Consider the following 15,103-nt stretch of genomic DNA (forward strand, 5'->3'; position numbering starts at 1 on the left):
CTTCACAGATACCCCTCCCTCTCTGAATGCCCTCCCAAGGCAAGACCCAGAAGTTTCTTTCTCTTTTGGGTGTACGAGACTGATAATAGCTTGAATTGACCCTTGCAGAAGATTTTGTACTTCAGCGAGGCTGGGTACCTTAATGTGAAGAAGAAAGCTCTAGCTGGACTCTGACGTTGGTCACTGAGCAGAGCATCTGTCGGGGACGTGGGGTCCTTCTTGACACAGTTAAAGCACAGTATGTAGGTAGTTTCTCATCCCACGTGTGCATACACTCAAATTTGGCTGGCACCACGTACAGCTTGGCTTTTAAGGCTGGAAAGAACCGGACCAAACGTCCTGTCTTTTCTGTAAAGAAACCAAGACCCAGAGGATTGAAGTAAGCTAAGTTCAACTGTATAGGTATTTTTTGAGCACCTACTCTGTGCTGGACATCATGCTCGACGCAGGGAAGCAATGGTTAACGTGATCCAGTTCTTACCTTCATCTCTCCACCATCATACACCCACCTGCGCAGACTCAGAGTGGGATTGTCACTTCTGCGGCTGGTCTGTCACTGAGAGTGGACAGATAGGGCACCAGATTCTTTGCCCGGATGGAGCTGTGTGTGAACAGTGACTCATAAATGGTTTCTGTCGAGTCTAGGAACGGAGCTGGGGGAAGAGTAATTGTCGTGACTCTGAAGTCTTGGGAGATAAGGGAAGATCCAGCAGGCAGGGATTAAAAATGCAAACTGACTATAAGCTTCTCTTAATTCAACCGAATTCAACAAATATTTGTTGAGTGACTGTTTGTGCCCGTGACCGACAAGGATACCGAGAACACAAAAACGAATGAGGCCCGTTTGCTAACGTGAGAAAGTCTGTGACACGGTCTGCTGTGGTTTTCAAACCGCAGGTCCCGGCCCGCCAGCGGGTCATGAAATCGGCCTAGCGGATGATAATAAGCACGACTCAGGGGGAGAAAAAAAAAAAAAAGGAAATAAAAGAGAATAGAATAAGAAGGAGCGTGCATCAAATACATTAAAGGGAAATAGCATTTCACAAAATCAGGACTTTCAAACTTTCTTTTATATCAAAATCCTCCCTGAGAACGTGTTAAACACACACATGTATGCATGCTATAAATCATATGTGTGCATGAGTGTGTATATATATATACATATATATATACATGCTCACAATGTTTTCTGAGCTTGTGTATGTGTATTTACACATATGTAATTTATAGCATGCATGCATGTATATGTTTAACAGATTCTCACCGAGGATTGTGATATAAAAGAGAGTTTAGAAGTCGTGGTTCACAGTACCTAACATTGCAAGGGCTGATATTTCAGGCATACGTGCCAGTGGTGGGACCCCGGCCAATCCGTGAGCGACGGCATGGCAGTTATCCAGTGCCACAGTGACCCTGCCTAACAAACATCACAAAACCTCAGTGGCATCCAACACTCCCCGCTGGTTTCTCACGTGCCCGCGGAGTCAGCTGCGCTCATCACGCCTGGCTGGCTTACGTGTGGAAACCAGCAGGTTGTCAGCTGATCTAAGACCTGAGTGGCCGGGACGCCTGGGACAATCTGAGATGAGTGTCCCTCATCTTCTAGCAGGCTAGACCTGGCGTGTCCTTATGCCAGTTGTGCAAACACTTTTTACGCCTCTGTTTGCGGCACGTTTTCTAATTTTCCATTGACCAAAGCAGCAAGTTTCCACGCCAAATCCAGAAACAAGGTGGAAAGACATTGTAACCTGGCAGGTAACAAGGGCCATCTTCACAGTTTGCCAGAACAATGAGCAATGAACTTGGATTTGCTTTGATTGATTCTGTCCCCAGGCTATTGGTCTTCCCTTCTCTGATCTTGCCTTTCAACAGCTGGTGCCTAGAATTCTGGAAGGTAGGACAGGAGCCTCTCTTCCCTTTGCAGGAACATCCTTGTCCCTCTAACTCTGCATTTGGTTCCAGGGGAAAGTTCCAGTCAACCGTTCCAGCAAGGGGAAGGCTTCATCCCATTTCTGTTGTGGAAGGAAACCAGACGTGATCTTACTGTGACCTTGGGCAAGTTACTTATCTTCTTTGGTCCTCAGTTTCCCCACGGTAAAGGAAGGGGGGGGTGACCATACGGGTCCTAAGATCACTTCCAGCTCAGTCTTTCTCTGGTTCTTTCCCTGGTTGCCTTGCTCGTGGTACAGATCTGTTGTTCCTGTACTCACTCGTCCCTCCAGTGCTCGTGGCAGAGCAAATCCACCCTGGCCTTTTTCTGCCAAGAGTGAATATTGCCTCAGAATTCTCCTCGACATAGTACTTGATCACTACTGTTGATCAGAATACACATGCAAGGTCAGCTTTGTCCTACTTATTTGGTGAGGCTGGAGGAAGCATCTCTCTCTCTCTCTCTCTCTCTCTTTCTCTCTTTAAACCACTAGGAGGCCATGGAATCTACCCAAGCAGCTGGAAAAGCAGCAATGTATTCATTTTAGACTAATTTAGAGAAGCAAGCTGGGAAATGCTTGGGCTGCTCCTTGCAACGAATTTGGATCCTAAGAGCTTACACAAGCTGTAAAATCTCCCTGTGGTGGGAAGTCTTGAATACTCGCTGAGGAAAGGGAGAGGATTTGCCTCTTCCAATGTCTCCACACTTTTAACCACACAACATATGACCATAACCAAAATAAGAAAGTAAGAATACCTCCAAGTAAGGGGGAATTTGAAGGCCACCTTTAGGGTACCAGTCACCTGAGCTAAAACAATCCACTCCGATTTTTAGACTGTCCAGAGGAGGGACGGGAGTGATATTGAACAGTATAGATCTTGAAGTCCATATATCTCCACAGTCTATTCGTCTGTCTGTGTTCCCCTGGGAGCTGGCCCAGGACCTCGGGCAGAGGCTGGGCACCAAAACATTGAGCTGGGCGATCAATGACCTGGTCAGCGGCGCAGACAGCCTGTGTGGGGATCCTGGTTCCAGTAGTTAGTAGTTGTGTGAATTGTGCGAAGCTGGGAAAGTTCATTGGCCTCTCTGTGCCTCAGTTTCCCTATATTTATTTGCTTGTTTGTTTGTTTGTTTAGAGGGGAGAGGGGAGAGAGACAATCCCAAGCAGGCTCAGTGCTGTCAGCATGGAGCCCGACATAGGGCTCGATCCCGGCAACCGTGAGATCACGACCTGAACCGAAATCAAGCGTCGGACGCTTGCCTGACCGAGACGGTCAGGCGCCCCTGTTTCCTGACATCTAAAATAGGGAACATAATCTCCTTTACAGAGTTGTGAAGGTTGATGGAAACATGCAGATAAAGTGCCCAGTGGCCAGCTCACGGTACACTCGATCAAGGTTAGAGGGTGTGGCAGTGTTGCATTAGGCTGCAGTCATTATTTCAAAACTGAAGCTACTCTTTTGATCTTCCTGCTCCGAACATGGCTAAGACGACCGTCTTTCTTTAGAGCCGTGGCTGATGGTGGCTTTGAGAGTTCCCGGAACAGTCACCCAGAATACCCCCCCTCTCCCTTTTTTTTTTTTTTTTTCATCTTCTTCCCTAGGTTATGCTATGATCTTTTGGCACACAGATGCTTTCACCATGTAGGTTCATTGCACAACTCCCCGCAGCCTGCCTCTTTTCCTCTTCATCGGGACGATCTGCCACGGAATCTCCTAAATTTCAACCCGTAGAACTCCCCAAACCCTCTGGAGTTATTTTCTCTTTGAGAACCTTAAGACCACAGGATCATATCTATTTTCTGAAGCTATAGAGACAGCCGCTCAAGGAACAGATTTTCAAAAGGATACTTTATTCGATTAATTAGTCAATTCCCTTGTCGGAGATGTGAAATTACCCCTAAACCATCCTGACTGAGGAGACTCTTACAGTGAGCAGCACGGAGATGTTGGGTTGTAACAATAGGAGAGCTCATTTGCAATGCAAATGAGCAACCAGCAGGCAAATGAATCCTTATGGGAAAACCACTCTAATCATAAAAACCACTTGCTTTGGGGAGACTGCAGTGTAAGGACAAGCAGAATCATAGCTCCATGAATTCCCCTCTAATATAGGATATTAGAGAATTATCCAGGTAATTTTCTATGAAATTGCATTTGAGTAAAGCAAAATGCATTGCCGGGCAATAGATAGTATCTTTAAAATGTGACTCCACAATTGTAGACTGAATTATTTATGGTTGTCACTATAGCTATGATAGTTTGGAAATAAAATAGTCAGGCTTTTCTCCCTGTTTTTATTTGTAGGAAAACAAGTCATTCAAGCTTTTTAGTGATACAATGTGACTTGCTGTCGATGGCAGTTACGAATTTTCAAGCTCTGCCAAGCACAGGAGTACCCAGAAGGGACATATGTTTTCTCTGCTTTGTGTTCCAAATTTGCCTTAAAAAACATGCAATTATGTGAAGGCCTGATTTATATTTTCAAGGAAAAGCACAATAATGGCTCTGTTTTGTAGCCGTGTTTCTCCAAAACGGATTTATATTGCTGCCTTTTCAAAAGAAGTTGGCTAATGATCATTGGATTTTCGATTTCTGTCATGACATATGAAAATTTGATGAGGTCTGAGAGATTTAAGAACTGTTTCTTAAGTGCAGTGGAAATTTAGTTAACAGCGTTTTGTACTGCAAGCCTGAAAAATACTTACCTTTCATCCATTTCATTATTATTATTATTGTTATTGTTATTATTATTATTATTTTTGGTGGAAGGTGGGGGAAGGGGATGCAGGAAAAATTGTTTTTGTAGCCAGGATGGAACAGAATGATTAGGATAACAAAGAGTGGACCCTGGAAGACTGGAAGACTGTGGGAGTGTCATGAATGTAGGAGGAAGCAGGGACGGATAGGATATTTCCTGGGGATGGAGAGATGGCTCTGGGGAGGAAATGAGGCTTTTTGGTTACATTTATACTTTAATGAAGATTCCTGTAAAGCCCCTTATACATCATGTAATCACACCGGCTGTAGATTTCGTGCCCCTCACTGCTACTATTTGTGATGGCGTTCACACTCCTCTTTCAGCAGCATTTCTAGTAAATTTATTGAGAGAAGATGAGTTAGTCTCTTTCTGGATTGGGGAGCCCCCTCCTGGGAGGTAGGGCAATTTTTTTGTTGTTTATTCTCTTCCAGTAATGGAAATAGAGCAAGGTCAGAGGCCAATTTCACATAATCAGGGAGTTAGTGGACAAATAATTGCACAGCGTAAAATTTCAGGAAGTTTTGAAGTTAAGAGGAAAGAAAAGGTTTCGGGGCAGTGAAAAGACAGAAGGAAGGATAACATACATGCGACATGTTTTTATTGCCTGGTACAAACCTAGAGCCGCTTTGTGAGTTTAGGAATACATGTCTTATGTAACATATAGGCCCGTAAAGTATGTTGTATGTTTAAAATCATAAAGACACAGAAAGATATGATGTAAAACAATTGGAATGATAGCATGTCTTCCCCATCATTTTTCAATCTTAAGGGAAATAATTTTCAAATTCTTTCAACAATTGTTTTACCCCCTGGAATTCACATCTAGGGTGCAGGGTGAGAAGTCATATGCTCTGAGAGGTGCCATGTCGGTAGACCTCAGATTCACGTACTTTTTTCTGTATGTGTTGCATGTAAGCCTCGTAAACTCTCATCTGCTTTTTTTGGATCTAGAGAGGTTTGGTCCAAGGAATTTTTCATTCGGTGGTAATAGGTCTTGTTGGGTAAGGGAAGTGGTCCCTCAGTGGGATGGAATCATCTTTGATACGATGGAGATGATTCCCCCAGTCAGCTTTTTAATACTACCTTTTGAGTTCAGGCCTTACCAGAAAAGCTCTACAGGGAAATTTTAACTAGAAACTTCGGGTGGAGTGTTTTCCCTTCTGGAGCCGGGTTTCCAATTTGGTTCCTTGATGAAAGCAAATTTAAAAAGTAATTATGGGATCATTCAAGATAGAATTTGAAAGGTACTTCAATTTTATGAAATGATGTGTCTCTCAATAGCTTGGGTGTCGGTCTGAGTTTTATGGTAAAGGCTACCACCTTGGAAGCTTGGAGGCTGGACGTAGTGATCTCAGAGGATGATTCTATTGGGGAAATAGCCACTTTCACCCCTTGGTATCTTCCTCAAGTCTCGTGACATGGTGCAAGGACACCGGAGCTTAACTTGGCTTTACTCACTGGGCACGGTTTATTCATTCATTCTAAGCCGGAAGTTTAGACATTTTCATTTATAAAAGCCAAATCGTTGAGATAGTAGCTCAGAGGCTGGGGGTGAGAGGAGGCAAACGCTGGTGGTCTGTTTATGGAACTAAGGACAGATGACCAAAAGACAGCTGGTTTCCCTCACACCCAGTGTACCAAGGGCCCTCTAGCCATAGCTTCAGAAAATGTTTCCGGGTCACTTCTCCCAAGACTTCCTCTTGGTTCAGCCTGGGTTGAGATGGAACTGGGGCCAGAGGATGTGGCAGAAGGCAGGACAGGACTACTACTGAACAGGACATCTGACAGGAAAGAAAGAGAGTCTCTGTAATATGATGTAGCAAAACATTTTCAGTCTCCCTTTTCCCATTTCTGTCTAGGTCCTGACAGGTCTTCAACTGGCCTCTCCTCTCCTCCTCCTACCTCGCTACTTCTTCCGTCCTTCCAAGCCCATCCAGCCAATCTTCCCCCAGAACTGGGAACTAAGAGGTCAGTTGAATTGGAATAGAGGCTAGAAAAATGAGGGTTGGGCTATCCTAAGTGTTATTCGGAGGCTTAGCTGTCTCATTGGCTTCTCATAAAGGGAGAAATTGTGGGTTTCCAGAAGTTGCATTTTATGGGCATTACCATTAGTATTATATGTTTTTAACTTTTTTTCTGTTTTGATGAGATTGAACATCTAATGACTCTAGAAGGGCTACAGAACATAAAAGCACTCTTTGAGGTAAGACTTGACCAGGTAAGCTTTCTAGATATTCATTGGGTAACTTGATTCTCTCTTCCATGGTTAATTTTTTGGTGAAAAGTACAATCTTCTTAAATTCCTATAAAATAACAATGAAAAAGAAATTCTCCTTAGTTGTCATTTCTTAATGGAATTAGAAACAAATTGCAAATGCATGAGAGAAATGAACAAGGGGGGATAGAATGTTAGAAGTTGACAAGGTTTAGGTAAGTCTAATTAGACATTCGATCCTTTGGGTTCTTGCTCCTAGACTAAACAAAAATGCAACTATGTTCATCACTAATTATTCTTTTTCCCTTCTAAGAAGTATGAAAAGAGAGGAAGACAGCTGCTGGACATGGAAACATTCAAATGCATAATGAAGCAGAGTATGAGGTCACAGAGTAAAGTAAATGGATTTTATAAATGTTGGGTTATGGAAATCACAGTTAAAACTTCACCTGTATGAACTAATTAGGCTTGATGTTCCATCTGTAAGATCACTCTCAACTCTAAACTGTGATTTCTGCTAGTATCTACCTGATTCACAGAACAGTTTATTTGGGAAAATATTTAAAAAATTTTTTTCTTTAACATTTATTCATTTTTGAGAGACAGAGAGAGACAGAACATGAGCGGGGAAGGGGCAGAAGGAGGGAGACAGAATCTGAAGCAGGGTCCATAGGCTCTGAGCTGTCAGCACAGAGCCCGACGTGGGCCTCGAACTCACGAACTGCAAGATAATGACCTGAGCCGAAGTCGGATGCTCAACCGATTGAGCCACCCGGGCGCCCCGGGGAAAATATTTTTAAATTATTTAAAAAATACTAGACCAACAAGGTATTTAGAGATTTTTATTGAAAAGAAGGGAAAGGCTCTTGTTGGATCACTAATTATGTCTGTAGACGGTCCCCGACAGATGATAGTTTGACTCTAAGATGTATGTGAAAGTCATATACAGTCAGTAGAAGCCATATTTTGAATTTTTATTTTTTCTCCAGAGTTAGCGATGTGGTCTGATCCTCTCTTGCAACGCTGGGCACAGCCACAGTGCCTAGTCAACCACGCGTTCATGAGGGTCAAGCTGACAATACAATGACAACCATTCTGTACCCAGACAACCCTCAGTATAGTATTCAATGCTTTATTATAAAAGAGACTTTGTGTTAGATAATTTTGCCCAACTGGAGGCTAATGTAAGTGCTCTGATCACGTTTAAGGTAGGCTAGGCTAAGCTATGATGTTTGATAGGTTAGGTATATTAAATGCATTGTCCACTTAAAATATTTTCAATTTACAGTAGGATTATCAGGACCTACCCTGATACTCCTAAGTGGTGGAAGATCTATCTGTTGTTTCCAAAGAGTGTGGACATCAATTCTACCCCCAATCTGCTGGAATTAAAAAGTTTAAACATTCCCTCTGCCATCTTGGTTAGCTCAGTTGTTAGCTCAGAATATGAAATCTTGGGGCGCCTGGGTGGCTCAGTCGGTTGAGCGTCTGACTTCAGCTCAGGTCATGATGTCGCGGTTCATGGGTTCCAGGCCCAAGTCGGGCTCTGTGCTAACAGCTTGGAGCCTGGAGCCTGCTTCGGATTCTGTGTCTCCCTCTCTCTCTCCCCTTCCCTGCCCCTGCTCACACTCTCTCCTCTCTGTCGCTCTGTCTCTCAAAAAGAAAAAAAAAGAAAAAAAGAATATGAAATCTTAATGAATGGCCATTCAGTCTCCTTTAGCAAATTACCACGACCTGGGTGGCTTATAAATAACCAACATTTATTCTCCACAGTTCTAGAGGTTGGAAGTCTGAGATCCGTGTCAGGTGAGGGCTGTCTTCCAGGTTGTAGACTTCTCCTTATGTCCTCATGTGGCAGAAGGGACTTGGGAGCTGTGTGGGGTCTCTTTCATAAAAGCACAAATATCATTCATAAAGGCTCCCTCCTCATGACCTAAGCACCTCCCAAAGGCCCCACCTCCTAATACCATCACATCAGGCTTTAGGATTTCAACATATGAATTTGGGAGTGGGGTCAGGACACAAACATTCAGTCCATAGCAATAGATAATTATATTTATATAATTATTATGTGTATATAATCATATTATGATAGAAGGGGCTCTTTAAGCTCTAGTGACTGAGGTTTCCTGGTTACATCATAAATCATGTATAAAAGCAAATTCAAGGTAAAGCTCTTTGATTTTGTCCTTGGAATTTGAGCAAAACATGCCCCTTCTAAGTATAAGTCCACAGTTTTAATGGCTACAGTAGAAGTTTAGGTGTGTCTAAAATTTCTCCTACAATGAGAAATGATCATTAAATGGAACCTATTTTTAAACAATCTCTCCTCTATTTGTGCAATACTATACAAAGAACTTCTGTTTGGAGGAGAGAGTGTTTTAAATGGATAAATTATTGGGTGATTTACCAACATTCCAGATCTTTTTAACCAAAGCAGTCTAATTACTTATATTCTAAGAATGCCTGGTCGCCTAGTCAGCCATTCCCTCCCTTATCCTCTCATTCATTCATTCACTGTATATTTAGTGGGCCAGTATTTACTTACTGAATATTTACTAAGGCTTTGTTTTAGTCCCTGTGGCACACAGTCAGTCAAGATATAGTCTCCGCCTTCAGAGAGATCAGAGCCACTCTAAAATTCAGGGGTGCTTGGTGGCTCAGTCTGTTAAGCATCTGACTTCGGCTTGGGTCATGATCTCACAGTTTGTGGGCTTGAGCCCCGTGTCAGGCTCTGTGCTGACAGCTCAGAGCCTGGAGCCTGCTTCGGATTCTGTGTCTCCCTCTCTCTCTGCCCCTCCCCTGTTTGCACTCTGTCTCTCTCTCTCTCTCTCTCAAAAATAAATAAACACTAAAAAAAAAATTTTTTTTTTTAATTCAGCATGGGGGCCGTGGGGGCATATCATCCAGACCAGGCAGTTGGGCCTGGAAGAGACAAACCTTGGGCTAAGTTTTGAGGGATGAAGGGAATTGCTTCATAAAGGAGGGACAGACAGGCAAGGTCTTCCAGAAGAGGGAACCGCATTTCCAGAAGCACATAGGCAAGAGCCAGCATGCTGCTGGTACACCTCTAGGGGAATCTGGGCAACAAAATGTAGGACAAGGATCAGATTATTTGGGGCCATTTGTACTAAGGTTAATTTTATCCAGTCTATCACCGAGGAGCCATGAAACTGTGTCTTTCTTATTTAATCAAACAATTAATTGATTTTTGACCGTGTGACCATACCTTCTTAGAATCTTTACATATTTCATTTCATTTGTCTCTGAACAGCAGAATAGCTTTGTCGGAAAGCATTCCTATTCTTATTTTGTAGCTGAAAAGACAGAGGGTTGGAGAATCTGAGTAAGTTACCTGAAGCCCCTCAGCTACTCAGGAAAGCCTTCGGGATTCAAACTCTGGTCTGAAACTAATGCTCAATATATCGGTTAAGATTACGTTCACCTACAGGGTGACAGAAAATGCTAAGCCACCAAGACGGAAGCAAGATAAAAATTCTTTCCTCTCTCACGTAAAAAGTCAGGCAGTCAAGGGGCTTCATGAAGTCATCAGGGCGAGCCTGTCCTGCTTTGCTGCTCTCCCACCTTCCGCTCACGATGGCTGCTCAGACTCTAGTGGACATGCTCTCATTCCAGGCGGCAGGCAGAGAGAAGGGGCAAAAAAGGATGCACTCCTTTCCTTTAAGGACAGTTCCCAGAAGCTGCCTGTAACGTTTTTAACTTTTCCATCAGAAATGAATCACGTGTCATATATAGCTGTAAAGGAGGCGGGTAAAAGTCATCTTTTTTCCGAGGAAGCATGTATCCTGTTAAAAGTTGTGCGTTCTCTTAGTAAGGAAGGATGGCTAACACCCCCACGTCCTCTCCACTGTTCTAGGGTTTCATAGTCTAGTCCCTGCTAAAAACCAGGAAGTATCTCCTTCGCTCTTTCTAGGAAATGTTGACTTAGTCAAAATTTAATGCCAGAAAAGGGCAAGGGCACTGAAGAATAACATTTAGGGAGGGCACAGTGCACAGGGTGAGCATTTCAGACGTAGGTGGCATCTGTAGGAACGGGAGTCTTAGTTCCAAAGTCCACCAAGCCCTTGGGTTTTGGGGGAGTAGAGGAGGTGATACCCTATTTTCTTATTTCTATTATCTTTGCATGCACTGTTCCCTTTGCCTACAATGCTCTCTTCCCATTTTTTGCTTAAGAAATGACTCTCTGAATTCTGATTTTTTTTTAACGTTTTATTTATTTTTCAGACAGAGAGAGAGAGAGAGAGAGAGAGAGAATCAATGGGGGAGGGGCAGAGAGAGAGGGAGACATAGAATCTGAAACAGGCTCCAGGCTCTGAGTTGTCAGCACAGAGCCCGACGCGGGGCTCGAACTCACGGACCGTGAGATCATGACCTGAGCCGAAGTCGGACGCTCAACCGACTGAGCCACCCAGGCCCCCCATGATTTTTTTTTTTAATATTCTTAGAATCTAGTACCATGTGCATGACACGTGCAGGTGCCAAATAAATGTTGTTGAATGAACGGATGACATGAAGGCAGTGTGGCCACCGTGGACTTGAAGGGGTCTGTCCTAGCTTTCCTAGAAATTAAGAGGTCCTTCTTTTAACCTGACAGCGGTCTATGGTTACCTGGAGCGGAGAACTAATCATTTTGCATCACCTCATTTGCTTGTTTGTGACCCCGCTAAACAGCGAATGCTGTGAGGGCAAGGTAACATACCTTTCAGCTCTTGAGGCCTCAGCATCTGGCACCGCCCTTGGTATACCACTGGTGCTCAACCTGTGTTTCTTCTATGCGTGAGTCAACTTGTGGAGGAAGCAGGCAAGTGTCTGTCAGAATCCCGCATAATCACACTGAGAAGGCAGAGCCTTGGGCAAAATCCATATGCATAGACATATCCCCACCCCAGCTCTGGACTGGAAGAGAGAGACCATCTGATGGCCCACGTCCTGCCCGAGGGCCAGCTCCTGCCGGGGCTTGTGATGATGGGTGACCCTTGCCGGGTACACCTTGTCTGGAGCTCCAAGATGCCCCGGTGTACCCACAGCTCTCCTCCACTCTGCCTTGTGGTGACAAGGTGGTCGAGGTGGGCAGCCTGAGCCCAGGCAGCGATTTCTCCCATCCTGAGCTTTTCTTTTTTTTTTTTTTTTTTTTTTAATTTTTTTTCAACGTTTTTTATTTATTTTTGCGACAGAGAGAGACAGAGCATGAACGGGGGAGGGGCAGAGAGAGAGGGAGACGCAGAATCTGAAACAGGCTCCAGGCTCCGAGCCATCAGCCCAGAGCCTGACGCGGGGCTCGAACTCACGGACCGCGAGATCGTGACCTGGCTGAAGTCGGACGCTTAACCGACTGCGCCACCCAGGCGCCCCCATCCTGAGCTTTTCTGTTTCCAGTTCCATCTCTGGCCCTAGGCTCTTCTTGAGTCCATCCTTCTGGGTGTTTTGGTTTGTTTGGACATCCATTTCAAAAACACTTGTTCCATATTATGTGCATGGTATTGTCTAGTTGCCATGGTGAAGTCTGCACTGTCAGCCGCATCCGGGAGGACGATACGTCTCCATTGGAGCATGACTTAGAAGGAACTGGGGCCGCGCTGAGTTCCACAGCCAGGGTCTTTGCTCACAACCTCTACACTGGCACTGAGTGTTGATTCACCAAGGGGCAATGCCTTGGTGTCTTGAACACCCAGGCATTATCTTATTTTTACCCTTTTACTGCCATTACTACACAAAGGCAAACACACCCGGGACTTGTAAGAGAAAAGGCAGCATCTCACTCCCCCAGATAGACGTATAACCTTTCCATTTCTGTTGAAGCTACCTTCTGCATACATTCCTGAAATTACAGAAGCTTGGGGTTTGAAACGACTTTAGAGGTTACCGAGTATATAACCCCTTCCATGCTCAAATTTTCTTCTCTGAGAAGCCATGAGTCAGCATATGCCTGAATACCTTCAGCTAAAGAAAACACAGTGCTTTACAAGGCAGCCCATTTCAAGGTTAGAGAGCTCTGACCTTAGAAACTCTTTCCCTTTTATGAACTGAAATCGGTCTTTCTTGACATTTTACCCATTAGCTCAGTTCTTTTGAGCCACCATAACAAATTACTACAAACTTAGAAGTTTAAAACAATACTTATTTATTTATTTATTTATTTTAAGAGGGGGTGGGGAGGAGAAAGGACAGAGAGAAAGGGAGAGAGAGAATCCCAAGCAGGCTCTGTGCTGTGGGCTCAGTCCCACGAACCGTGAGATCATGCCCTGAGCCAAAGTCGAGAGTCGGACATTTGACGGATGGAGCCACCCAGGTGCCCCCAACAATCCGTATTTATTATCTCACATTTTTTGTGAGTTAGGAATCTAGTCATGGCTTAGCTGGGTTCTCTGCAGTAGGGCGTCTCATGAGCGTCTCATGAGGCTGCAATCAAGGTGGTAGCTCTGATCGGCGTCTCATCTGAAAGCTCGACTGGGGAAGGATCCACTTCCGAGGACACATGGTTGTTGCCAGGCTTCATTTCCTTGCTGGCTGTTGCCCAGAGGCTGCCCTCAGTTCCTTGCCATGTGGGCCTCTCATTAGGGCAGCTGACAACAGAGCAGCTGGCCTCATCAAAGCTAGCCAGGAAGAGAGCCTGTGAGCAAGGCCCAAGTTAGGTTCTCATGTAATCTAATCACAGAAATGACATTACCCTCTACATTAAGGTATTCTATTGGCCACAAGCCAGCTGCTCAAGGGAAGGGGATCACATAGGCCATGAATACCAAGATAGAAGTTCTAGGAGCTCCAGTATTTCATGGGGAGAGTTTTAGGGTCAGCACACTGAACTCCAACTAACCACCCTATTCATGTTTTGGAGCAGGCATCCCAGAGATCTTTGAGTATGGTGCATTTTAATATGAAATTTATAAATTGGAAAAATTAAGATTTCCTCTCCTTCATCCTCTCCCCCAACAACGTAATAAAGTGTTTACTCCTGTGCCATCTATAAACGGGTTTTTTTTTTTTCCTTCCTTTCCAGAGGATTGAACAAATAGAACAGCTTTTCATGAAAATAGACTGTGAATCAGTGGGCAGAACTGAATGGGTAAGTTGGGTTATGCTTCATAGTCAAATTGAAGATTAGTAAGGAAAACACAAAAACTGTTGGTGCCGAGTATGATACGTCCCTCAGTGCCTTCATCTACTTGAAACTGATCTGAGAGGATATGCTTGTTCACAATTTTCAAATTTCATAATGTCAGGTTAAACTCGGGATAGTTTAACTGGGGATTTCAGTAGCTAAAGCAAGTTTCAAGAAGAGTGTCCTAAAACCGGAGAATAAAGGATACATTTGTCACCTTACCCCAAAGCAAAAGTGAAACATCTGAGCAAGAAATTCTGTGACGTAATTGGATCAGTTAATACATGTCAAGTGTTTAGAACAGGGACAGTCACAAAGTAAATTCTCAACAAATATCATCATCATCATTATTATTAATGTTACCTAATTTTGATTGTATAAGAATAAGGAGCTGAGACATCTGCTTTAAACATTCTCTGCCTTTGTGTCTGCCAGTGCCCTTCTATTGTTCCAGGATGAATTAAGTTCTAAAATGACTCCTCTATTCAGACCTGGGGCCAATTCTCCAACCAAATCAATACAAGTGTTTACATTGTCATCTGATTTGAATAGGAAATCAGGCTTCCAGAGAAGAGAAAGCTCTAGCGCAGTGGGGCTTTGGGGGCAGTGGAGAGAAAAGAGATGTTCCCAGGCCCTACAGGTCCGCCCGCCCTGTGCCTATGACCCTAGTTCTTTCCCCTAGGTATACCGCTGAGATTCTAAATGCGGCATATATCCTGGTGGGTGGGAACTGGGCAGTGAGATCAGTACGGACTCGAGTCTCTGGCCAGCCACTTACTAGTCGTTTGATCTTAGGCAAGCTATGTAGCTTTTCAAAGCTTGGGTTTCCAAATTTGTAAATGGGAAGAACAGTGGTACCTATCTCATACAGTTATCATGAGAATTGTGAGGAAGGTCTAGTTTGCGTGGGACATTGCATAGTTTCAATCACCACCGCCACCATCTTCTTTAGAGAGACAGAGAAAGAGACTGGAGGTGGGGAAGGGAGCCCAAGCTGGGTGACAGACCTCCAGCCCCAGCTGAACAGGCACACCCAATTATCACTCTTGAGTTTTTGGCATACAAATGAACTAGTCTC

The 15,103-nt window shown here is 44.1% G+C and overlaps 1 long non-coding RNA gene across 1 annotated transcript in view; it reads right to left on the reverse strand.

Annotated features, from left to right (window-relative positions):
* Window positions 1-6,212: 6,212 nt before the first annotated feature.
* LOC122230889 overlaps window positions 6,213-15,103 on the reverse strand; it is a 32,720-nt gene continuing 23,829 nt past the window's right edge. The window contains exon 3 of the long non-coding RNA XR_006207965.1: window positions 6,213-6,471. This is a non-coding gene — a long non-coding RNA (uncharacterized LOC122230889). The remainder of the gene's footprint in view (window positions 6,472-15,103) is intronic.

This window comes from Panthera tigris, chromosome A1, assembly GCF_018350195.1.
Source record: "Panthera tigris isolate Pti1 chromosome A1, P.tigris_Pti1_mat1.1, whole genome shotgun sequence".
Classification (NCBI taxonomy): Eukaryota; Metazoa; Chordata; class Mammalia; order Carnivora; family Felidae; genus Panthera; species Panthera tigris.